This window comes from Zingiber officinale, chromosome 4A, assembly GCF_018446385.1.
Source record: "Zingiber officinale cultivar Zhangliang chromosome 4A, Zo_v1.1, whole genome shotgun sequence".
In the NCBI taxonomy this organism is placed as follows: Eukaryota; Viridiplantae; Streptophyta; class Magnoliopsida; order Zingiberales; family Zingiberaceae; genus Zingiber; species Zingiber officinale.
The window spans coordinates 40872119-40900076 of NC_055992.1; the positions used below are offsets into that span (position 1 = coordinate 40872119).

At 38.4% G+C, this 27958-nt stretch overlaps 1 long non-coding RNA gene across 1 annotated transcript; it reads left to right on the top strand.

Annotated features, from left to right (window-relative positions):
• The first annotated feature begins 769 nt into the window (after positions 1 to 769).
• LOC121973269 lies at positions 770 to 3752 on the top strand. Its single transcript, XR_006109465.1, has 3 exons — positions 770 to 1190; positions 1327 to 1416; positions 3695 to 3752. It is a non-coding gene; the product is annotated as an uncharacterized LOC121973269 (long non-coding RNA).
• Positions 3753 to 27958: the final 24206 nt, after the last annotated feature.

A 27958-nucleotide genomic window follows, 5' to 3' on the forward strand; every position in this document is an offset into this window, starting at 1 on the left:
AAGAGACTAAGACTCTATAAAGGGCATAGTCCTGAACTCTAAGGGAGACTGACCTAAATAGGGTAACTATTGGTACTTGCTTTTCTCAAAAAAATACAAGTAAATCATATCAAGTGTGATGTGTGAGTAAGGATCACCAAATGGTGGATCCCTAGGGAGATAGCACTGAAAAGTGTATGCAGATGGGCGTAAACCTAGAAAGGTACGGATGACAACAGGGAATAGCGTGATATCAATATCAGCTACCCTAGTGGTGTATATAAGGTCATCTACTCTAACTAGGTTATTGTACAGTTTGACACATAAATCTATGTTAACTAAACTGCTACAATAAATTAGATGATGCAAGATATAGTAGTCAATGACTTCTACAGCAAGAATGCATGAACACATAAAAAACTATCTATCTAAACACCTAGTTCATATAGGCATGTAGATAGTACTAGCAAACATAATCCTAAGTTCCTCAGTAGGAAACCTAGGGTCAGTACTAGCAGTAGTGTAAGATACCGCAAAATTTAATAATAAATATTATTGGACGAAAAATCTTATTGGATTTTTCAAAAATTTTTAGAAATTTTTTGGGATTTAAACGGAGTCCGTATGACTCGTTTTGAGGGGATAAATTCTGGGTCCAGTGGAGGCCTAATTAGAATACCCAATTAATGTGGGATTTGATTGAGCAATTAACTTAGGTTTTAATTACCTAAACCTAAGTTATATATGCTAATTAAACCTAATTTGCTTAATTCTACCGATTCTTCCCCCAACGTCTTCCCCGATTCCTTTCGTCCCGAGACTCACCAGCGATCGGTGATCTCCCTCTTCCCCTCTCGGCGTCGCCGGCGCGAGCAACCACCGGGGCTTTGAGGGGGAAGCAACTGGCCGATCTTTCTTCCCCTCTCATTTTCCCCTCTTCTGCTTCCTCTCATGTGCACGGACGACCCGACGCCGACGGCTTCCCCGACGATCTCATCCTCGCCGCGTCATTGGAGGAACGCCGCTGGATCTTGGAGATAAGGAGGTTATTCGGATCATATCTGGTGGAGCGCTCGTCTTCTCTGCTGGCCCTTGCGCGTGGTCGACAGCGATCGGAGGGATCCGATCTAGGGCACAACAAGATTTGGGATCGCAACGCCCTCCTAGCCGATTGACCACCTTCAATCCTCCTCCTGGATCCGATCACTGGGGTATGCTCTGTATCTTCGCACTAGACGGATCGAATAGGGTGATCAACCTTAGTAAGCTTCATCCGAATTCATATGGAATCAAGGTCTTGCCTTAATTGTTTCCAATTTTTGTTCTTCTTTCTGTCCTGGAATAGAGGAAGCATTGGATCAATATGTGGTGGACCTTCCTTGTTGCCGACCATTGCCAGTTCTACTTCTTCAAGCTGTGCAGGCCTCGGGTGAAGAGGTAAGAGTTCAATTGAGGTACATGTTGTCTTATTTGTTAGAGTTCTAGCAAATTCATTGTTGTGCAATTGTTTTCGGGATTGATCTTGGAAAGAATTAGTGTAAGAGTTCTTGGTGGCAGTGGGCAGAGGATAGTAGGAGATGTGAGCTCTTGATTTGGTGGCTGTGGGCAGAGGTTAGTAGGAGATGTGAGCTCTTGATTGTGGTCATACCTCAAGGTAAGTGTTTTACAGTGAGGTATTTCGGTTCTTATCAGTAGTGTGTTACGTAATTAGGTTTTCTATGGGTTGTGTGGGGTTTTGTATTGCTTAGATTTATGAGTATTGTGATGTGGATTGGATGAATTATTGTGGATTAAGGATTAAGGTTTCGGTTGATATAGATTAGTTTGTGATCATTTTTAGTATCATTGGATTGATTGTTGATTGGATTATCAGATGAGGTAGGTTGATGATGTGGTTGTTTGGGTTGATGTGGATTTATGATGGAGATTTGAGCTTATGATAGGTTTTGTGGTTGATATCATTATGTGGTGGGTTGGTAATTAAGAGAATAGATTTATTATTGGATTAAATGAGGTGTTGTTTAGAGGAGTTTTGGAGATGTATCATGTATAACCTAATCTAATTAGGTTGTATTATGGTTCAGGTTAGTTGGGGGATTAATCCATAATCATGTTTGATTAGGATTATTCTAATTAGGTTGGGGGAAGTTGTTTAGTTAATTACTTCGTATGTAATTAGCTAAATATATTATGTGATCGCAGGACTTGGATTCGAGGCGAGCGTCTCGTCGTGGATTGGTTTATCTGATACGATCGACAGATTTAAGGCAGGTATTTCTTCCTTTGCCTCTATGTAGATTTCCTTTGAGCTTAGTGCATGGTTGTTATTTGACGGATTATGTTACTTTACCCTATATCGTGTTCAGTTGCTATTTTTTTCTGCTTGTTTCTTTTGCTTGAGCTTAGAGATGGTCTATTTAATTCATATACAGTCTCTACTCTTGATATCTACTCTGTTGTGATTACACGTGTAGAGTATGCCTTGTAGGGATTGTCGGGTTGTTGGTATTACCATGCTGATTGGGTGTATGATGTGGACTGTGCATAGATGGGTATGTGTCATAGGAGTTATCTTGTTGACCGTACATTTACATGTGGTGTGTACATATGTATTTGTCATGTGCTTTTGGAGGAGTTGCGTTGATTGTATGTTCGGCGTATATACACATGTCCGTGGTGTTTTTATTGGAGGATACATGTTGATTGTACTTATATTTTTGTGTACATGTGTCTGGTGGGATTATTGGAGGTTTGGTTGATTATACATGTGTAGTGGGTATATATGTTTGGTGGGATACGTGGGGGTATCATGACGATTATACTCTTGTTGGAGGTATTTATGAGGTTTGGGGTTGTTGCATGGATGATGATTATATATATATATATCATGTTCATCATTCATTGCATCTGATGACCATTATCTCCCTTGTGGTGAGAGAGTCATCAGTTGGTTTGGTTTAGCGCCGCACACTCTGCCGCTCATGGGTAGTGGTAGCTAGAGCAGTTGCCGCTCGTCCTGTCGTGCCACTCGGTCATGAGGTTTAGTGAGATCCGGCGTTGTGAGCAGTCAGGGACCCTGATGCTATTTAGCTAGATAGTTATTAGCGGACTGTCCGCCTCGACCACTATATAGTGGGCTGGAGGGTAATACAGTCGTCACAGACCCAAGCCTCTCGGCCATACAGGGGTCGTGGTGTCTAGAGAGGTGGCGGGGGTGACCATGGAGCATGCATGCACTTTTGCATATGATGCACGGTGCATCTGGGGGTTATATTTGCATACATGCCTAGTAGATACTAGTTGCATGTGATTGTCGTTGTTGCATTTGTTTGAGATATGATTGTTGCATTTGGTTGTCATGCTGCATACATGTCATTTATTTTACATGTATATGCAGTCGTATCTATATTGCACAGGTGTCACGGGTATATCTGTTGCAGATCCGGTGAGTTTACTGATCATTGTACCATGTGTCGATTCCAGATTGGGTATGTATCTGTCATTATGTTAGTTGTGGTTTGTACAGTTTATATGTCAGGTTATTATGTCAGATATGTTTAGGTGCATTGATTATGATAGTATGATCATGTTCTTTATTCCCTACTGAGACTGTATACTTGTGATCTCCATGTTGTTTATGGACCATGCACTATCTTTTCTATTACCCGCTGAGTTACCTATACTCACCACCGCATGTATACCTTTATGTTTTCAGGTAGCCTGTAGATGGTTGGTGTCGCTCGGAGTATCCTGTCTGCCGGGTCCTACGTCACATCCGAAGATCGTGATTGTTTTCTTTTGTATATTCTTTTCTTATTTTTGGCATTGTATTTGTGTATAGCCATGTGGCTATCCTATGGTTTTGGTGTTGTATTTGTGTTTAAGCCGTGCCGGCATGCATTGTATCTATTTGTCTTGTGTGGGCTTTCCGTTTTTGTTTTTCCGCTGTGTTGGTTTTTGGTACAGCCGTGTAGGCTGTTTTATATATAACTGCGTGGTTGTGATTGTTTCATTCCAGCCGTGTGGGCTGTTATTATAACTGCGTGGTTGTGTATATAAATATTTCAGTCGCATGTGGCTGATGTATTTTGCTTGTAGTGATGCTTCAGATTGTCAGCCGTACAGAGGAGGTGCTGTCGGATTTTTGTCTGGCAGAGACCCCTTTGGGGCGTGACAATTTAGTGGTATCAGAGCAGGTATACGGTATTTGCTATGCGTTTTGGATTTTTGAGATTTATCTGATACCAATTTTTGGTATCAGAGTAGATACGATGCCTATTATTCGTGTTTTGGATTTCGTGATTCGATTTTCTTGATGTGACTTTTCGGCTTTGGGACCAGGCAGCAGCAGGACATCTCCAGGCTATAGGAGGTATGTTTGCATTGTTATCATACATTTCTGTTGGTGTATGTATTGTTGCCCATGATAGTTAGTTATGACATGTGTTAGTACTCTTGTTAGTACCTGCCTATTTTAGCATGCATTGCATGTGTTGGGTCAATCACTGATCACGGTTGACCTATTGGAGATCAAGGATTTACAGTCTCAAGGGATTCTTCATATCATACTACCAGTTGTGTTAGTTGTTGCTACTATTAGTTGGTTGAGATTTAGAGTCACATACCAGTCTCTATTATTATTAGCTGGATAGTGGATGGTATCTGTATGCATATGTTGACTCAGTTTGTATTACTCCGGTTGGTTAGATCAGTTTAGGATTGATTTACCTGATTGACTTATGCCATTGTGGATTGATCTATCTTAGTTAGTTCCATACCCTTGTTATTTTGATTAGTAGAGTATTGATTTACTCCTGTTGGTTAGGTTTGTAGATTACCCTCGTTGACTTGGGTAGTGGTGGATCGATTGTTTTACCTTAGTTGCTTTGGACGAGGATTGATTTATCCTTATTAGATCTGTTAGTTGACGATCGATTTATTCAGCAGTTCGATCATTAGGGCATCATTATACTCTATTTTTAGATATTCCTATCTTTGGGATACTCAGGCTTGGTTAGACATTTTAAGGGATATATTTGAGTACGTGACTCGTACCAGTGTTGAAAGGACTGAGTTGGCCGTATACTATTATCGGCTTAGTCAGTCTATAGAGGATCGATGCATCCTATTCCATGGGGACTTTGACTATGGACGGTTTGTACCTGATAAGATGACTTAGAAGATACATTCGGATGGGATACCTCCACTGTTGTGGAAAAGTGTAGGGCTACATGCTTAACACTTATGAGATACATCCATTACTAGTATGTATGAGTTGGAGAGTACATTTGGATATATGATTTGTACTGGGGTAGGAGAGTTGAAGTTAGCTGCTTAACCTTTACGTGACCCGGTACCACGTGAAGGAAGAAGCAGAGAATATTTTTGGAGATCAGGTCGTCACTTAGTGATTTCTTTGAGGTGTTTGGAGAGAGAGTAGTTCTCTACTTCTTTCGTCAGCACGATGGATTTTAAGGTGATGACTAGTAGACTCGTCTAACGTTGCTCCATGGGAGATCCTGACTCATAGAGCTGTCGGATGTAGTTAGATATCCTTGATGTACCTAGTGATTTACGACCTGTGATGATACGGAGGTAGGGGTATTAGTTGAGTAATACCTAGGAGTTCTGATCATAACTAGGTATAATTTCATATGATGATCTTTGAGGGGTAGAGCGTCGATTGACAGATATTTTGATCAGCTGTTTGGTTATAGTATTCCTTTATCTTTGTGTTCATTGCTCGATACTGGAGGTTGTTGAACCTTAGGGTGGAGCAATCACAGTATGATGGGGTACAAGACAATGGTTAGACGACTCAGCTAACATTGTCTCTATCAGGTGGCTTAATACCTTGATCACGTGATCATTTTACCAGATCTTGTAGTCTATATCTCAGATTAGAGGGTTCTGTTATCGATATTTGTCGAGGGATATATATAGGATGATTATGAGGGTGGTGGAGATACTCTCTTGATAGGTAGACTCTTAGTCAGGAGATTGTGTGACTCGTTGACTTTGGATTGACATTCCTTTACTGTGGATAATTGATTATCAGAAAGGATGAGATGATGAGATATGACAGACTTTATGGATACATTTAGTTTGTTGGAAGTAGGGGTTGAGGGTTGGATACTTTCCTTTTACTCTATCTTTGTTTAGGGGACTATCTGGTTTGATTGATTGATGTTTAGGATGATTTTGATTAGTGGATGTGTGAGATCAAGTGTGGTGATATGTTGTCCTTTGATGATCTATTAGTAGATATTTGACTTGATAATCTATTAGTTATGTTGGATGCTGATAGAGACATGAGGAGTAACACTTGTGTGATATTTATGGATTTATAGTTGGTGATCAGATCACAGATTTGTTGGGGATCTTACGGTTGAGTGTGCTTATTGTATGGATAATATGAGTCTTTGGTGTTACCATTTGGGCATACCGTGCCCTAGATGTTTTCATGGACTTGATGCACTTGGTATTCTTAGGGGGTTAGGTCATTTTGCATTGTCTTCATTGATGATGTTATGATCTATTCCTGATCTGAGGTGGGTTATGTACACTATCTTAGCATAGATCTAGAGATGTTTCGACGGGGACATCTATATGCGAAGTTTAGTAGTGCGTATTGTGATTGTCTTTTGTGAGATTACTGAGACACGTGGTGACCAGTAGGAGTATACCGAGGATCTACAGGAGATAGAGGCTGTTAGCAGTTGGGAGTAGTCGTAGTTTATACCGGAGACTCGTTGTTCCTTTGGTCTGGCTGGATATTACTAGAGATTGATTGAGGGTTACTCCAGCATTATTATGCCGTTGACTGGATTGTCTAGGATAGGTATGGAATTTTCCTGGATAGATGCGTACAAGATCAGTTTCAGGAGTTTAAGCGAAAAGCTGTTAACCGCACTATCCTAGTTATGCTTTCTAGTGTAGACGGATTTGTACTCTACACAGATGTATTGTACCTAGGATTTAGTGCAGTTCCGATGTAGCATGAGCAGAGTAGTCTTGTGCTGGTAAGTAGAATTCACAGGTAATGAGAATGAAATTCTTTATCTTCATAGGAGATTATGTGTGTTTCCGAGCCATTTCTTATCCGGAGGAGTTACTGCGGGAAACACTTTGATCTGGATTTGCGATACATTCGAGTGACACCTGATGTGTGGAGACATTGGAGCACTCTTATTGGTGGAACGATATGAAGAAAGACATCGCGAATTTTGCAGTTTGATGCCTATTATGTCAGCAAGTGGAGGCTGAACATCAGAGTTTAGTAGGATTGTCTCCGTTGATTTGGATAATAGAGTAGAGTTGGGAGCATATTATGATGGATTTTGTTGTGGGATTATCCAGGACATGGAGAGGATATAATAGTTTGGGTAATCATTGTTGGATGATGACTTAGCTTCCTAGCTATCAATTGGTAGGATAGATTCTTTTGGATTGAGTAGTAGGATTATACTCTAGAGGGATTACCGGACTGGATGATGTATCTCTGAGTATTGTTTTGGATGGAGATCAGTGATTTCATGTCATGGTTTTGATTATGGTTACAGCAGACTTTGGATTAGGAGTTGCACTTTAGTATAGATTTTCATCTCAGACTGATGGATAGTCTGAACGCTCTATACAGGTGTTGGAGGATTTATTGATAGTGGATTTTGAATTTTTAAGGTGTTTGATTTATCCACAGTTGGTTAGGTAACCGTGTGGGAATAACAGAAGTAGGGTGAGCTCATGACTCACAGAGTCATCCTTTAGGGTTGGAGATTGGTTCATGATATTTGAATGGAGTAGTATATGAGTATGTTGCTTGGTGGTTACCCTTGGATGAGAATCCCTAAATTGACCAGTAAATTTGGGGACCAAATTTTTATTAGTGGGGGAGAATGTAAGATACCGCAAAATTTAATAATAAATATTATTGGACGAAAAATCTTATTGGATTTTTCAAAAATTTTTAGAAATTTTTTGGGATTTAAACGGAGTCCGTATGACTCGTTTTGAGGGGATAAATTCTGGGTCCAGTGGAGGCCTAATTAGAATACCCAATTAATGTGGGATTTGATTGAGGAATTAACTTAGGTTTTAATTACCTAAACCTAAGTTATATATGCTAATTAAACCTAATTTGCTTAATTCTACCGATTCTTCCCCCAACGTCTTCCCCGATTCCTTTCGTCCCGAGACTCACCAGCGATCGGTGATCTCCCTCTTCCCCTCTCGGCGTCGCCAGCGCGAGCAACCACCGGGGCTTTGAGGGGGAAGCAACTGGCCGATCTTTCTTCCCCTCTCATTTTCCCCTCTTCTGCTTCCTCTCATGTGCACGGACGACCCGACGCCGACGGCTTCCCCGACGATCTCATCCTCGCCGCGTCATTGGAGGAACGCCGCTGGATCTTGGAGATAAGGAGGTTATTCGGATCATATCTGGTGGAGCGCTCGTCTTCTCTGCTGGCCCTTGCGCGTGGTCGACAGCGATCGGAGGGATCCGATCTAGGGCACAACAAGATTTGGGATCGCAACGCCCTCCTAGCCGATTGACCACCTTCAATCCTCCTCCTGGATCCGATCACTGGGGTATGCTCTGTATCTTCGCACTAGACGGATCGAATAGGGTGATCAACCTTAGTAAGCTTCATCCGAATTCATATGGAATCAAGGTCTTGCCTTAATTGTTTCCAATTTTTGTTCTTCTTTCTGTCCTGGAATAGAGGAAGCATTGGATCAATATGTGGTGGACCTTCCTTGTTGCCGACCATTGCCAGTTCTACTTCTTCAAGCTGTGCAGGCCTCGGGTGAAGAGGTAAGAGTTCAATTGAGGTACATGTTGTCTTATTTGTTAGAGTTCTAGCAAATTCATTGTTGTGCAATTGTTTTCGGGATTGATCTTGGAAAGAATTAGTGTAAGAGTTCTTGGTGGCAGTGGGCAGAGGATAGTAGGAGATGTGAGCTCTTGATTTGGTGGCTGTGGGCAGAGGTTAGTAGGAGATGTGAGCTCTTGATTGTGGTCATACCTCAAGGTAAGTGTTTTACAGTGAGGTATTTCAGTTCTTATCAGTAGTGTGTTACGTAATTAGGTTTTCTATGGGTTGTGTGGGGTTTTGTATTGCTTAGATTTATGAGTATTGTGATGTGGATTGGATGAATTATTGTGGATTAAGGATTAAGGTTTCGGTTGATATAGATTAGTTTGTGATCATTTTTAGTATCATTGGATTGATTGTTGATTGGATTATCAGATGAGGTAGGTTGATGATGTGGTTGTTTGGGTTGATGTGGATTTATGATGGAGATTTGAGCTTATGATAGGTTTTGTGGTTGATATCATTATGTGGTGGGTTGGTAATTAAGAGAATAGATTTATTATTGGATTAAATGAGGTGTTGATTTAGAGGAGTTTTGGAGATGTATCATGTATAACCTAATCTAATTAGGTTGTATTATGGTTCAGGTTAGTTGGGGGATTAATCCATAATCATGTTTGATTAGGATTATTCTAATTAGGTTGGGGGAAGTTGTTTAGTTAATTACTTCGTATGTAATTAACTAAATATATTATGTGATCGCAGGACTTGGATTCGAGGCAAGCGTCTCGTCGTGGATTGGTTTATCTGATACGATCGATAGATTTAAGGCAGGTATTTCTTCCTTTGCCTCTATGTAGATTTCCTTTGAGCTTAGTGCATGGTTGTTATTTGATGGATTATGTTACTTTACCCTATATCGTGTTCAGTTGCTATTTTTTCCTGCTTGTTTCTTTTGCTTGAGCTTAGAGATGGTCTATTTAATTCATATACAGTCTCTACTCTTGATATCTACTCTGTTGTGATTACACGTGTAGAGTATGCCTTGTAGGGATTGTCGGGTTGTTGGTATTACCATGCTGATTGGGTGTATGATGTGGACTGTGCATAGATGGGTATGTGTCATAGGAGTTATCTTGTTGACCGTACATTTACATGTGGTGTGTACATATGTATTTGTCATGTGTTTTGGAGGAGTTGCGTTGATTGTATGTTCGGCGTATATACACATGTCCGTGGTGTTTTTATTGGAGGATACATGTTGATTGTACTTATATTTTTGTGTACATGTGTCTGGTGGGATTATTGGAGGTTTGGTTGATTATACATGTGTAGTGGGTATATATGTTTGGTGGGATACGTGGGGGTATCATGACGATTATACTCTTGTTGGAGGTATTTATGAGGTTTGGGGTTGTTGCATGGATGATGATTATATATATATATATCATGTTCATCATTCATTGCATCTGATGACCATTATCTCCCTTGTGGTGAGAGAGTCATCAGTTGGTTTGGTTTAGCGCCGCACACTCTGCCGCTCATGGGTAGTGGTAGCTAGAGCAGTTGCCGCTCGTCCTGTCGTGCCACCCGGTCATGAGGTTTAGTGAGATCCGGCGTTGTGAGCAGTCAGGGACCCTGATGCTATTTAGCTAGATAGCTATTAGCGGACTGTCCGCCTCGACCACTATATAGTGGGCTGGAGGGTAGTACAGTCGTCACAGACCCAAGCCTCTCGGCCATACAGGGGTCGTGGTGTCTAGAGAGGTGGCGGGGTGACCATGGAGCATGCATGCACTTTTGCATATGATGCACGGTGCATCTGGGGGTTATATTTGCATACATGCCTAGTAGATACTAGTTGCATGTGATTGTCGTTGTTGCATTTGTTTGAGATATGATTGTTGCATTTGGTTGTCATGCTGCATACATGTCATTTATTTTACATGTATATGCAGTCGTATCTATATTGCACAGGTGTCACGGGTATATCTGTTGCAGATCCGGTGAGTTTACTGATCATTGTACCATGTGTCGATTCCAGATTGGGTATGTATCTGTCATTATGTTAGTTGTGGTTTGTACAGTTTATGTCAGGTTATTATGTCAGGTATGTTTAGCTGCATTGATTATGATAGTATGATCATGTTCTTTATTCCCTACTGAGACTGTATACTTGTGATCTCCATGTTGTTTATGGACCATGCACTATCTTTTCTATTACCCGCTGAGTTACCTATACTCACCACCGCATGTATACCTTTATGTTTTCAGGTAGCCTGTAGATGGTTGGTGTCGCTCAGCCTATCTGCCGGGTCCTACGTCACATCCGAAGATCGTGATTGTTTTCTTTTGTATATTCTTTTCTTATTTTTGGCATTGTATTTGTGTATAGCCATGTGGCTATCCTATGGTTTTGGTGTTGTATTTGTGTTTAAGCCGTGCCGGCATGCATTGTATCTATTTGTCTTGTGTGGGCTTTCCGTTTTTGTTTTTCCGCTGTGTTGGTTTTTGGTACAACCGTGTAGGCTGTTTTATATATAATTGCGTGGTTGTGATTGTTTCATTCCAGCCGTGTGGGCTGTTATTATAACTGCGTGGTTGTGTATATAAATATTTCAGCCGCATGTGGCTGATGTATTTTGCTTGTAGTGATGCTTCAGATTGTCAGCCGTACAGAGGAGGTGCTGTCGGATTTTTGTCTGGCAGAGACCCCTTTGGGGCGTGACAAGTAGAGGGCCCAGCACCAAGTCTAGAACGTTTCCTAATTTATCAAAGAAAACTAACCTAAGCATAAAATACTAAAATAAAATAATTTAAAAGGATAGGATAGGAAAGGAAGGAAATTTACCGAGACATCATTAATGAAAATAATAGAATTGACGACCTCGATTGTTCCGCAGCAGCGTAATAACCAGAGGAGGAAGAAAAAAAAATTAAAGTTGTATTCCTTTTCAGTTAAAGGCTAGAGAAAGCCTTTGCAAAAGGAGATCGTGCACTTGTTGCCCCCCCCCCACACACACACACACACACAAGGGCAAGGCACTTGAAGCATGTTCCCGGCTCTGCCCTGGTTTTTTTAATTTTAATTTAAAAATTAAATTATGAATTAATTTAATTTAATTTGAATGTTAAGTTAATTTTAAGTTAGTTTGAATTTTAAGTTATGTTTAATTTTTAATTTTTTTAAAAAAATTTTATGTTAATTGAGTTTTAATTTTAATTTAATTTTAATTTTAAATTAATTTAAGTTGAATTTAGTTTAAGTTGAATTTTAATTTAAGTTGAATTTATTTTAATTTGAATTTAGTTTAAGTTGAATTTTAATATAATTTAAGTTAATTTCTAGTTAAGTTAATTTAAATTCAATTTAAATTAATTTAATTTAATTTTAATTTAGTTCAATTTGATTTTAATTTTGATTTAATTTTAATTTAATTTAGTCCAATTTGATTTTTAATTTAATTTTAATTTTGATTTAATTTAAATTTAAACTTAATTTAATTTTAATTTAAATTTAAGTTTAATTTAATTTAAGTCCTTAGTCATCTCACTTGATATATGTTTTCAATCAGGTAATCTTATAATTTTTGTGAGATGAGTTAAATTCAATTTCAGGGTTTGGTTTAACTTTATGTTAGATTCAGGTTTAGCTTTAGGTTCAACAAATAGACATTTTTTAGATAAACTTCTGGGCTATGGTGAGTCACCTAGACATCATTAGAGTAACCATGCCTTCGAGGTTTTCCAAATAGTCCTATCCACTGAACTTAGTACAAAACCTTGGTTTAACTAGTTAGGATTCGTAAGGGGTAACTTCAGTTAGTTCCACTAAGCCAAATACACTAGGTCGATGTCATATCTTCCTAGACATGCATAGACAGAGTTTTCCTAACCTATTATCATCCAAAATTTTACCAATACCGTAGGTTAAGTTAAATTTTTATCTCTTTTTAATCTAATCCTAATTACCCTGCCAAGTAAGTTGTTATTTTGGAGGTGCCAACTAATTTGGAGTCTCCCCCTGAATTATTGGTCTGGATTTCTTAAGTTTTGGTTTTGGGTTTATGTTGGTTACTTTTGTAATTGAAGTAGACTTGATGATAATTTGGGTTTGAGTTGGTCTTGTAATTATTTCTATGGTTTGACTTTGGTTTAGTTGATTTAATTTTATGTTTTGAATTTTAATTTGGGTTATTTAGTTTTCCATAATATATTTTATCTTTAGGTATATAGTATTGGTTAATTCCTACATGCGTGGTTAGCCACGCTTTTGGAACCCAAGCTTTAGTTTGTATTTTGTTTTGAGTTACAAGTGACATAAATGATTTATTTGTTGAATTGGACTTGTATCCAAGCCCAGATTTGTTGTATACACCTTTTTGATTTTTTAGAATTAAATCCAAGTTTTTAGATCTAGTTGTAAAGTTTTCTAACAACCCTTTAATTTTATGAATTTCAATTTTTAATATTGAGTTTTCCTCCTCAAGCTTTACAACTTGATTTGGATTAGAGTTTTCAATTTGTTCCTTGAGGCATTGATTTTCTTCAAGGAGCATTTTCTTGTTCAGTTAATTTTCTATTTAAGCATGAAATGAATTTAAAAAACTTTTTTGCTTAAATTAAATCATACCTCATCGGAACCTTCGAAAATAAGTATGGACTCATGGCTTGATTCGAGTTCGGACTCGCCTTCTGATTCGTCCTCTGATTCTAATTTGTGGGCCATCAGCGCGAGGTAGCTTCGGTGCTTCTGATCTTCGACATCTGATTCATCTGATGATTCGTCCCATGTTGCCTTGAGTGCTTTCTTCTTGGTTGTTTTTCTTGTCATTCTTCAGCTTTGGACACTCATTCTTGTAGTGACCCATCTTATTGCATCCGAAGCAGGTGACATTCTTTGGTTCAGTAGTGGAGTTGATCTTCGGCAAGTCATTTCTGTTGAAGTTCTTTCTCCTGGTGAACATTTTTCTTACCAAGTTCACCCAGTGTTCTTCGTCTTCTGAGTCTTGGTCAGACTCACCTTCATATTTAGGCTTGGTTCTTGACTTTTCCTTGGAGGAACTTGTAAAAAGAGCAACACCTTTCTCGGTTCGGGCATTAGTTTGTTCGTGTAGCTCAAGTTCACAAAATAGTTCATCTAACTTTAATTTTGAAAGATTCTTCAATATTTTGTAGGCATCCACGATGGATGCCCACAATGCATTCCGAGGAAATGCGTTTAAAGCATACTTTATTAGGTCGTGGTTCTCCATTTGGTGGTCGATGGTGTGAAGCCCGTTGAGGATGCCCTTTATCCTTGCGTGGAGTTGACTCACCGATTCTCCTTCCTGTATTTTTATATTAAATAACTTATTTAAATAAAAATCTTGTTTGGTTACCTTTACGTGTTAGTTCCCTCGTGTAGTTTGATGAGCTTGACCCACAGTTCCTTTGCATTTTTGTGTGGGCCGACGCGGTTAAGTTCCTCCTTCGTTAGCCCGCACAGGAGGGTGTTGAGAGCTTTGAAGTCTATTTGGGTTTTTTTTTTCTTCATCTTTGGGTTCCAATATTCTGGGTGTTGGAGTGTATACTGAAAGCCTAAGCTTTTGTAAACATTTATTTGGAATAAAGAATCACATTTGGTCAAATTATCTATATTTGTTTGTAGTTGTTCAATTAATTTATATTGTAGATAACATAGTATGTGGTGTCACATGCAGAAGATGATGTTATCAGTACCTTATAAATTATAAACAGTAGCTCACGACCAAAATGGAAAGGAACAAACCGTTAGAAGGTCGTAGTGTAATTAGGTATTAGTTTATCTTGACTATATAATTACACTAGTACACTCAGAGTGTATTGAGTAGGACCATTTGAGGTCGTTTCTTTTATACTGACTTTATAAAGGAACAAAGACCTCGGTTATTATGGAAGTGTGTGCTCTTAATCCTAATATAATAACAAGCATATATATTTGATATTTATTTCTTTAATTTATCAATGGGTGAGATTTAGTTCGATGAATCAATAAACCCGATAAGTTGGGAAATGATATCACTTATAGTGTGTGTTGTTGATTATAGAAGGAACTGTGTCCTAGAGATACTAGGTTGATAATGTACCCAAGAGGAGCTCATAAGGATTGTCATGTTAAACCCTGCAGGTGGACTTAGTCCGACATGACGATAAGGTTGAGTGGTACTACTCTTGGACTAAGATATTAATTAAATGAGTTGTCAGTAACTCACTTAATTAGTGGACATTCGATATCTTAAACACAGGGAGACTAACACACTCATAATAAGAAGGAGCCCAAAAATGTAATTTGGGATTGGTGCGGTAGTTTAATAATAGTTCTCTAGTGGAATGAATTATTATTGATAAAATTAAGTTGTGTGTTTGGGGCAAACACGGGATGCTTAATTTTATCGGGAGACCAAAACCAATTCCTCTTCTCGGTCCCTATCGTAGCCTCTTATTTATAGAGTACTATACCCACCTATACCCACCTTCTATACCCACCTAAAGGGGGCCGGCCAAGCTAGCTTGGAATCAAGCTAGGGCCGGCCTAAGCATGGTTTAGGGTGGCCGGCCCTAGCTTGAACCCAAGCTAGAGGGGGCCGGCCATAATTAAATTAAAAAGAATTTTAATTTTAATTTTTATTATGTGGAAGATATAATTTATTAAAGAGAATTAAAATTAAAATATCTCTCTTAAAAAGGATCTACAAAAGATTAAAGAAAGAGATTAGATCTCTTTCTTTATTTGTAGATTGGAAAGATATTTTATTTTTCTCTTTGAAAATTATTCACATGTTGAAAATTAAAATTATAGAAATTTCTTTTTATCAACCATGAAGGGATTATAAAGGGAAATTTTATTTTTAAAATTTCCAAAGACAAATAAGGAAGTTTTAATTGTTGATTGAAACTTGTCTAATTTGCTTCTCTTTGATGTGGCCGGCCAAGACATGTTGTTTTAAGAAATTTTGTTTAATTTTTCTTAATTAATTCATGTCAAGGAAAATTAAGGAAATTTTATTGTAATTAAATTTCCTAAATTACCAAGGCCAAGGAATATAAAAGAAGGGGAGGGGGTGCCTTCATGAGACACAACTTCTATTATTTCTCTTCCTCTTTTCCTTGGTGTTGTGGCCGGCCAACCTCTTTTCTTCTCTTCCTCTTTGTGGTGGCCGAATCATCCCTATTGCTTGGAGATCTTGTGGAGGCCGGATACTACTTGGAGAAGAAGAAGAAGGAGAGAAAGCTTACATCCCTTGGAGCTTGGTTGGTGATTTGTTCTTCATCCTTGGTAAAGCTTCCTTGTTGTGGCCGAACCTAGCTAGGAGGAGAAGAAGGTGGTTGGTGGTTTCTCATCTCGGAAGATCGTTGCCCACACAACGTCCGAGGTTAGAAGAGGAATATGGTAGAAGATCAAGAGGTCTTTCTAGAAGGTATAACTAGTAATTTTTTCCTTTCCGCATCATACTAGTTATTTATGGAAATAATACCAAATACAAGAGGCTTACGATTCTAGTATTTCGAATATGTTTTTCAATGTTTTGTTCTTTTGTTTTATTTTTCCTTGTGATTTGATTGTTCTTTTAAGTTAACCTAAAGTTATTTTAGGAAATTAAATATTAGCTTTCCATAAAAGGTTTTGTCTAGTCGGTGGTGGTTGCTCCCATATCCAAGAAGGTCGTGTGTCTCGCCACGTCAGTACTGGGAACCAATTATGGAAATTAATATTTAATGGGATTAATAACTTAAGGTGATTTGGGTCGAACGTGTTAAGTTCCGCAGGAGACCCAAGTCAAAACCTAAAAGAACGAATATATTAAGTTTTGGATCAAACGTGTTAAGTTCCGCAAGCGATCCAAAATTTAATTTAAAAGAACACATAGTAGCTAAGAAAAGATTCAGACCTTTGTACAAAATTTTTGTACAGTGGAACCTCTAGGTTTTCCGAGTAGCAACCAACAATTGGTATCAGAGCTAGGGTTTTTGCCTCTATGTATTTGGTATTAGGTTAATTATGCACATGTCATACATAATTTAGGCAGGTTAATAGTAGGATGTGCTAACTTTGTGGATGCAGGATCCAACTATTATGGCTTTTAGTTATTATGTGTGTGATTGGACCCTTGGACATGTCAAGGACATTTATATGTGTGTGCATGATTGTATTATAAAATACAGCAGGAGCTGTATTTAGTTTTATTAGGATTTTATTTTTGATCTAGATACATGTACATTCCTTTTATGGAATATAGGATCAAAATTGTAAAATTCTATTTATGTCGCGGATCGAATCTTGCAAAGCGTGGAACCTTCTGAGGACCAGAGGCGCAGCGGAACAAGGAGCAAGATGGATGTGACAGCTAGACCCGGTGGCGGTGGCCAAATATGGCAGCAGCTTGGGATGACAGCACACGGAGGACAACCATAGATAAAAGCCATAATAGTTGAAAATTAGATTTTCTATTTATTGCTTTTATATTGTGTTGTGTGTGTATGTTAGTATACATGTTTAGTATGCTAGCATAGTTAAAATTCCTCATTTATAAATAACTAAGTGGGAGAGGTTTTTTTTTAAGTAAAACTCATGGTCTCCATTACTGGTTTGTAAGTGATGCAAACAAGCTTGCGCGTTGGCTCTGAGTGCCTTCCTTCATATCGGATGAGCTTGTTTGTGGATCACTAGAACAAACTTCCATTTAGAATGACTATAGGAAGTTAATTAAGAGCGTGTGATCTTCCCCATCGGAAGGGGCACAATCTTATTAATGGACTTAGTGTCAAGTAATGGTATACACTTAGGCACAACTAATAGTATCCTCCCCATCGGAGTCACTGCTATTATTTGTGTGACCAAAGGATACCAACTATTAATTTTATTTGTCAAAAAGTTAGGTTGACAAGATAATAAAATTAATGGGTTAAAACCCTCCTTTTACAAATGTTGAATTTATATACGTCCACACTATCGTGGCATACAAAATTCACGGTGGTTTGAGGTGTTGGTTAATTTAAAATAGTATTGTTTGAGGAATCAATATTATTCTAAATTTAGAGTTCTGACCAAAAGTTATTTGTGATTCTTAGGATGACTTTCAACCCACTGTCCATCATACTTCAACAGAATAGACTTACTGGACCTAATTACATAGATTGGAAAAGGAACCTGGACATTGTCCTTACTGCTGAAAGCTATAAATTTGTACTGACTGAGCCTTGTCCTGAAGCACCTACTGGTGAATCTACCCAAGAGACGATTGAATATCATAGGAAATGGGTAAAAGCAGATGAGATGGCGCGGTGTTATATTTTGGCTTCAATGTCAAATGTATTGCAACATCAGCATCAAGATTTACCAACAGTCTATGATATTATGAACAATCTCAAAGAACTCTTTGGTCATCAGGATAGGGCTTCTAGACAAGAAGTCATGAGAAAGATAATGACAACCACCATGCAAGAGGGTACTCCTGTGAGGGATCATATCCTAAAGATGATGGCTTATCTGAACGAGATACAGATCCTTGGAGGAGAAATTGATGGGGAAACCCAGATCGATATGATCCTCCAAACACTACATAGAAGTTTTGAGCAATTCCGCCTGAATTACAATATGAACAAAAGGGTATATTCATTGGCGGAACTACTGACAGAACTTCAGGTAGCAGAAGGATTGTTTCGTCACAACTCTTATATTCACTATGTTGAAAATGGTTCTACTTCTAAGCCGAAAGGAAAGAAGAAGAAGAAACAAGTTGGTTCAGCAAAGAAAGTGAATAAATCTCAGAGTACAGGACCTAAAGCTGGAATGAAGAAGCCGAAGGGCAAGTGCTTCATCTGCAAGCAGTCAGGGCATTGGAAGGCGGACTGTCCTCGTAGGAATCAGAACAACAAAGGTATATCTCATGCTCTAGTTGTTGAAACATGTTTAGCGGTGTTATCTACCAGCACCTGGTGTGTAGATACGGGAGCCACTGATCATGTCTGTAATTCCTTGCAGGGGTTCCAGGAAACCCGACGACTATCTGAAGGAGAGATTACCGTCTACATGGGCAATGCTACTAAGGTGGCAGCTGTTGCAGTGGGAGACGTCTACTTATCTTTTAGTAGAAATAAAAATTTGGTTTTAAGAAATTGTCTTTATATACCTAGTTTTAGAAAGAATTTAATTTCAGTTTCTAAACTGTTTTTAGATGGATATTCAGTTTCCTTTAGTAACGATGTAGTTATTAAGAGAAATAAAGTGATTATCTGTTCTGGTACATTAGTTGGCAATTTATATATTTTAAATCCAATTTCTCCCACAAAGCAAAACATGGAAATTTATAACTCATCTTCTAACTCAAATAAGAGAAAAGAACCTTCGGAAATGAACCAAGCATATCTTTGGCATCTAAGACTTGGTCATATTAACTTAAGTAGGATTCAGAGGCTAATAGCCGATGGACTTTTGGGTTCATTAGAGTTGGAAAATTTTCCAACTTGTGAATCTTGCTTGGAAGGTAAAATGACCAAGAGGCCGTTTAAGACCAAGGGGTATAGAGCCAAAGAAGTGTTAGAATTGGTTCATTCTGATTTGTGTAGTCCTATGTCTGTCCAGGCAAGAGGTGGTTTTGAATATTTTTTCTCTTTTATAGATGATTATTCAAGATACGGATACATTTACCTAATGCGCCGCAAGTCCGAGTGCTTTGATAAGTTCAAAGAATACAAGGCTGATGTGGAGAAACGACTAGGTAAAAGTATCAAGACACTACGATCTGATTATGGTGGCGAATACCTCTTAGGAGAGTTTAGGAATTACTTATCAGAGGCCGGGATTCAATCCCAATTGTCTGCACCTGGAACACCCCAACAAAATGGTGTAGCAGAACAACGGAATATGACTCTTATGGAGATGGTTAGATCGATGATGAGTTATTCAGAATTACCAAATTCGTTTTGGGGATATGCTCTGGAAACAACAGTATACGTTCTGAACTTAGTACCTTCTAAATCAGTTTCTTCTACTCCCACAGAATTGTGGAATGGGCGAAAACCCAGTCTAAGACATATTCGGATTTGGGGCAGTCCAGTACATGTGCTGAAACCAGATGCTGATAAGTTAGAATCTCGTACAGAAGTTCGAGTGTTTGTGGGATATCCCAAAGGAACGAAAGGAGGTTTATTTTATAGTCCTAAAGACCAGAAGGTCATTGTTAGCACCAATGCCCAGTTTTTAGAAGAAGACTATATAATGGATCACAAGCCCAGTAGTAAAGTTGTTTTAGAAGAACTGAGAGAGGGCACGTCTACTTTAGTACCAACAGTACAAGATGAAGTACCACAAGAAACTGCAACACGTGTCACACATGATACACAACTACAGACAGTGCCTCGTCGTAGTGGGAGGGTTGTAAGGCAGCCTGAGAGATTCATGTTTTTGGGAGAGTCTTCGGACTTGATCCCGGGTAAACATGAACATGATCCCCGGACATATGACGAAGCACTCCAAGATATAGATGCAACATCTTGGCAAAAGGCGATGAATTCTGAAATAGAGTCTATGTACTCTAATAAGGTCTGGGGGCTTGTAGAACCACCTGATGGTGTAAAAGCCGTTGGATGTAAGTGGATCTACAAAAGGAAAAGAGGGACAGACGGGAAGGTAGAAACCTTCAAAGCTAGGCTTGTTGCGAAAGGGTACACTCAGAAAGAGGGAATCGATTATGAGGAAACTTTTTCACCGGTAGCCATGCTTAAGTCTATCCGGATACTCTTATCCATTGCTACTCATATGGATTATGAGATTTGGCAAATGGATGTCAAGACAGCTTTCCTTAATGGAATTCTTGAAGAGAACATTCATATGAAGCAACCAGAAGGGTTCATTGAAAAAGGCAAAGAGCATCTAGTGTGCAAGCTCAATCGGTCCATTTATGGACTGAAGCAAGCTTCAAGATCTTGGAACATCCGGTTTAATGAAGTAATCCAGTCATATGGATTTATTCAAAGTCCGGATGAGTCTTGTGTATATAAGAAGTGTAACGGAAATGTGGTGGTATTTCTTGTACTATACGTAGATGATATTTTGTTAATTGGCAACAATGTCAAGGTATTATCAGACGTAAGGGTATGGTTGTCCAAACAATTTGATATGAAGGGCTTAGGAGAGTGTGCACACATTCTTGGGATCAAAGTAATAAGGGATCGCAAGAAAAGAATGTTGTGTCTGTCCCAAGCTTCATATATAGATACAATCCTTGCTCGTTTTAGCATGCAGGATTCCAAGAAAGGTTTCTTACCTTTTAGGCATGGAATACCTCTATCTAAAGAGATGTCTCCTAAGACATAAAAGGAGATAGAAGACATGAAAGCAGTTCCTTATGCCTCGGCTGTAGGAAGCCTTATGTATGCAATGCTATGTACGAGGCCTGATATTTGTTTTGCCGTGAGCATGGTCAGCAGATATCAGAGTAACCCTGGACAAGGACATTGGACTGTGGTAAAGCATATATTAAAGTACCTAAGAAGGACTAGAGATTATATGCTAGTTTACCAAGCAGACGATTTGCTCCCTGTAGGTTACACGGATTCAGATTTCCAATCAGATAGGGACAACAGTAAATCTACATCAGGCTATGTGTTTACTTCAGGAGGTGGAGCCATTTCATGGAGGAGTGTTAAGCAGAAATGCGTTTCGGACTCAACCATAGAAGCTGAGTATGTAGCAGCCTCTGAGGTAGCTAAAGAAGCAGTATGGCTTAGGAACTTTCTAATGGACTTAGATGTGATTCCTGGTTTGCCCAAAATCATCACAATTTATTGTAATAATAGCGGTGCAGTCGCAAACTCGAAGGAACCACGAGCCCATAAGGCAAGTAAACATATAGGGCGCAAGTACCACCTGATACGAGATATCGTGAAGCGAGGAGAAGTTGTCATCGCCAAGATTGCATCAGCGGATAACCTGGCAGATCCTTTCACTAAGGCCCTTCCAGCGAAAGCTTTCGATCGGCATGTGGAGGGAATGAGAATCAGATGTATGGTAGAAGATATGGCAGCTTAGTCATTAGTATAAGTGAGAGATTGTTGGAGTGTATACTGAAAGCCTAAGCTTTTGTAAACATTTATTTGGAATAAAGAATCACATTTGGTCAAATTATCTACATTTGTTTGTAGTTGTTCAATTAATTTATATTGTAGATAACATAGTATGTGGTGTCACATGCAGAAGATGATGTTATCAGTACCTTATAAATTATAAACAGTAGCTCACGACCAAAATGGAAAGGAACAAACCGTTAGAAGGTCGTAGTGGAATTAGGTATTAGTTTATCTTGACTATATAATTACACTAGTACACTCAGAGTGTATTGAGTAGGACTATTTGAGGTCGTTTCTTTTATACTGACTTTATAAAGGAACAAAAACCTCGGTTATTATGGAAGTGTGTGCTCTTAATCCTAATATAATAACAAGCATATATATTTGATATTTATTTCTTTAATTTATCAATGAGTGAGATTTAGTTCGATGAATCAATAAACTCGATAAGTTGGGAAATGATATCACTTATAGTGTGTGTTGTTGATTATAGAAGGAAACTGTGTCCTAGAGATACTAGGTTGATAATGTACCCAAGAGGAGCTCATAAGGATTGTCATGTTAAACCCTGCAGGTGGACTTAGTCCGACATGACGATAAGGTTGAGTGGTACTACTCTTAGACTAAGATATTAATTAAATGAGTTGTCAGTAACTCACTTAATTAGTGGACATTCGATATCTTAAACACAGGGAGACCATCACACTCATAATAAGAAGGAGCCCAAAAATGTAATTTGGGATTGGTGCGGTAGTTCAATAATAGTTCTCTAGTGGAATGAATTATTATTGATAAAATTAAGTTGTGTGTTCGGGGCAAACACGGGATGCTTAATTTTATCGGGAGACCAAAATCAATTCCTCCTCCTGGTCCCTATCGTAGCCTCTTATTTATAGAGTACTATACCCACTTATACCCACCTTCTATACCCACCTAAAGGGGGCCGGCCAAGCTAGCTTGGAAGCAAGCTAGGGTCGGCCTAAGCATGGTTTAGGGTGGCCGACCCTAGCTTGAACCCAAGCTGGAGGGGGTCGGCCATAATTAAATTAAAAAGAATTTTAATTTTAATTTTTATTATGTGGAAGACATAATTTATTAAAGAGAATTAAAATTAAAATATCTCTCTTAAAAAGGATCTACAAAAGATTAAAGAAAGAGATTAGATCTCTTTCCTTATTTGTAGATTGGAAAGATATTTTATTTTTCTCTTTGAAAATTATTCACATGTTGAAAATTAAAATTATAGAAATTTCTTTTTATCAACCATGAAGGGATTATAAAGGGAAATTTTATTTTTTAAAATTTCCAAAGACAAATAAGGAAGTTTTAATTGTTGATTGAAACTTGTCTAATTTGCTTCTCTTTGATGTGGCCGGCCAAGACATGTTGTTTTAAGAAATTTTGTTTAATTTTTCTTAATTAATTCATGTCAAGGAAAATTAAGGAAATTTTATTGTAATTAAATTTCCTAAATTACCAAGGCCAAGGAATATAAAAGAAGGGGAGGGGGTGCCTTCATGAGACACAATTTCTATTATTTCTCTTCCTCTTTTCCTTGGTGTTGTGGCCGGCCAACCTCTTTTCTTCTCTTCCTCTTTGTGGTGGCTGAATCATCCCTATTGCTTGGAGATCTTGTGGAGGCCGGATACTACTTGGAGAAGAAGAAGAAGAAGGAGAGAAATCTTGCATCCCTTGGAGCTTGGTTGGTGATTTGTTCTTCATCCTTGGTAAAGCTTCCTTCTTGTGGCCGAACCTAGCTAGGAGGAGAAGAAGGTGATTGGTGGTTTCTCATCTCGGAAGATCATTGCCCACACAACGTCCGAGGTTAGAAGAGGAATACGGTAGAAGATCAAGAGGTCTTTCTAGAAGGTATAACTAGTAATTTTTTCTTTCCGCATCATACTAGTTATTTATGGAAATAATACCAAATACAAGAGGCTTACGATTCTAGTATTTCGAATATGTTTTTCAATGTTGTGTTCTTTTGTTTTATTTTTCCTTGTGATTTGATTGTTCTTTTCGGTTAACCTAAAGTTATTTTAGGAAATTAAATATTAGCTTTCCATAAAAGGTTTTGTCTAGTCGGTGGTGGTTGCTCTCATATCCAAGAAGGTCGTGTGCCTCGCCACGTCAGTACTGAGAACCAATTATGGAAATTAATATTTAATGGAATTAATAACTTAAGGTGATTTGGGTCGAACGTGTTAAGTTCCGCAGGAGACCCAAGTCAAAACCTAAAAGAACGAATAGATTAAGTTTTGGATCAAACGTGTTAAGTTCCGCAGGTGATCCAAAATTTAATTTAAAAGAACACATGGTAGCTAGGAAAAGGTTCAGACTTTTGTACAAAATTTTTGTACAGTGGAACCTCTAGGTTTTCCGAGTAGCAACCAACACTGGGTCCATTGGATTTCCAGAGTTGTTGACTGGAGCCTTGTAGCCTCTGGTGACGTTGAACCACTGGTCTAAGTCGGTCTTCAGATAGACCTCCATTCACCTCTTCCAGTACAGGAAGTCATCACCATTGTACAGGGGAGGACGGATGGTGTTGAATCCCTCGATTTGTGTTATAACTCTTGCACACAAAGAAACAAGGAAGAGGATCCCAAGACTTGGTCTTGGATTTAGTAGTGTGGGAGAAAAAGAAAAAATTTAAGACTGAATTGGTGTTGCACCAGTTCAATTTAATTTGCTATGAAAAAGAATTTTCCGAAGAGACAACTATACCAATTTGGATTATGTTGAAAAACTTAAAACCGAAAAAATAAGAAAATAAAAACATTTCACCCCTTTTGCCTAATTGGTGGTTGCACCAAGTTAGAGCAATACCTGCTCTAATATCACTTGTTGGATCGTAAAGTTCGCTAGAGGTGGGGTGAATAGCGATCATCGAAAATTTGTTATCGAGTAAGCAATGGAAACAGAAAATTACACACAATGCTAACAAAACCAATTTTACTTGGTTCGGAGCCTTCGTCGACTCCTACTCCAAGGCCCGCACGTGAGAGTGCTTTCGTTGGGTAGTCACTCATAATTCACAAAAGTATTACATGATTTAGTACAAGAATTATGAAAAAAATACCAACAACAAGGAAAAAGAAATTGAGTCGCAGATTGTTGGAGGAGCTTTGCAGCGTCGCAAGAACAGTGCGCAATAGAGAAATCGTAGTCCGTAGAAGGAAGTTGTGTGTCTTTGCTTTAGGTGGAGGGCTCCTTATATAAGTAGCTCCGGGCGTCCGGATCCCTTCTGGGCACCTGGACCGTGACGTCGGTCGAATCAATCAGCGCGCTCCACGTTACGATGAGATAAACTTTTGCATTCCGGGTGCTCGGACCAGCTCCGGGCCCTCGGATCCCTTCCGGGCGCCCAAACCCCTTTTTCCAGCAAAATATTTTTCCTGTAAGAAAAAGATTAGTCCGAGGCAATAAACATTATACTACCTTGCAAAACAAAAGTTAGTACAAATATAATAAAAACAGAGAAGTAATTAGATTTTGTCTCCTCGATATTAGAATCTAGTCATGATATCAACTTAGATTTTCAAAATGGATCTAAGTTGGATTGACGCCTACAGTTCCCTCAGATAGGGAACACGTCCTCACTAAGTCATTTCTCTCCAGTGATTTACCTTAACTTACCATCTTACCAGACATCCGGTCAGCCAGTCGACCTATCTAGACTTCGTATCAGTTATCCGATCGGCCCGTTGACCTAGCTGGACTTCGTGCCAGATATCCGGTCTGCCCGTCGACCTATCTAGACTTCGTACTAGCTATCCGGTCAGCCCGTCGACCTAGCTGGATTTCTTGCCAGATATCCGGTCGGCCCATCGACCTATCTAGACTTCTCCCGCACACTCAGTTAGATTGTTAGATCACAACAAATCTAATTTAACTTACTTTGTCATTCATCAAAACCTGAGTTAGACCGTTAGTACTAACCGCACCAACACTTTTCAATCTCCAAGGTACACATACATATAGGCATAACTATGTACATTGAAACCCTAGTATTTTTCACGTTCTTTATCCTCTAACTTGAGCGTCAGAGTACTATACTGGGGAACTCCCTGTTATCATTCTAACCTTCTTCTTGTTATTTCTCTATCTAGACCCCTAACCACATCATCATCCTCATTATCATCCGACGATTAGCGATGAAATTAGCAACTGATCTAATTCATCAGTAATTCATCCATCGACACTGACGGACAGGATTATTACCCTTTTGCAATGATAGTCTCTCAACTCGTTTACTCCCATTGGGTGCACATTTTCCTTCTACAAGCCTCTACCCTAAAGATAGAGATCCCAGTTGTCTCTATATTCATTGCTAAGGGTAAATAAACATGACCTGATTCTGCTTTTCTTCGAATAGCATAGCTTTGAGCACAAGGATCAAATTCAAGTGTGTGTTATCAATTGAAGCGCCAAAATATGTAGCAAAAATAAATGATAAAATAAGCTAGATATAAATATACTTTGAAGACCTTACTCCACAACTTACGATGTGTTTGGTGCATCACCTCACAATCTACTAATACACTCATTTCAATGAGGCAATGACACATCAACAGATCCTTTAAACAAACCCTAGCAATTCTATCCGAGCACTTCTGTCAATAAAACACTTGATTAATACTAGAAATATAGTCGTTGAAGATTCCATTCCAGGTAATATTGGTTTACATAAATATTGTTTATTGTTTAAGTTTCCAATGCCCAATTCTGGTAATACTGGTTGAATAAATATTTTTTATTATTATTAAAGATTCCAATGTTTAATTTTGGGCAATATTAGTTTACATAAATATTTTTTAGTCAATAATGTTTTTTAGCAAAAGATGATTATACTTATCCTAGATGTCCCTCAGAGTCCGTTCTCATATTATATAAAGAGGAGTCAATCACTCAGGATAGAAGGTTTGTTTTTTAGTTAGCACTCTTTTGATTCTGTTCTAAGTAGTCCTAAGGTTCAGAATCTACTTCGTTAACATAAAACACACCCCCTAGAATTAGAGGTGCTAATGATTAAGCTCTCTAAATAATAAATTCTACCTAGAAGCTAATCCCTATCAGTATAATCAATCGGCCCCATATAAACCTAAGATTACAACAACAATTAATACACGAGTCTTCGGATCCATCTTTAAAATTGATGATCATCCATGAATCAAAGCTCCTCGTGGTTCCACATTCAATCCATGAAAGCAATCATGCAAGCTTAATCACTATAATCTCTAATTCACATGAATAGACTTGCTCACTTAATGCAAATTATCAAATATAAATGCTCATTTAAATTTTATTGTCAAGACATTAAAAAAAACTATGGATCAACCTGATCATAAAGAAGGAATCATTGTCGCAACACCTTCGCCAAGAGCTATCCTTCACAAATCTCCTTCAAAACTACAAGCATCCTTCAGCACCACCCACCATCCACAAAGTGGCACAACTCACCAGGAAGAAAAATCAAATTAAAAGGATAATTAAAATATTTATTTTTTAGTTATTGAAAAAGATATCCACCACATCGTGGATACAAGGAAGAAAATTAAGATGATGTCTAAGGGTATGTAAGTTGTGCTTGAAATTTATCCGATAGAAGAATAAGGGAGGAAGGCTATGAATCTTCATGATTAATTAAGCGAAGTCTGGATACCTAAATTAACAAAAGGGAGAAAATAAAGATGTGATGTTCCTCCTCTATACTCTTTTTCCTTACAATTTATGCCTCGGGCGATGGTGCAGCGATAGAGCATTCAGGTTATTACCCAGACACGTGTGATTTGATCCCTAGGTATCATGAATTTGTAAGAATTTATCTTCCAAATGGGGTGCGCAATTAAAGAATATTAGGCTTCTTGACCGTCCATCGTGAACATTTCCTGATTTATCCTAATGACTGATAGAAAATTTTTATGGGACAGAACTAATCACCCTAGCACTAGCTAGATTTATCATTTTTTTTTCTTCTTATAATTTATACCCAATGAATGGTAGGACTATTTTTTGACTAACCTCTAGCCCCACTTTATCATCTTCATCTGTATTAGCAAGTCACTATGTCGAAC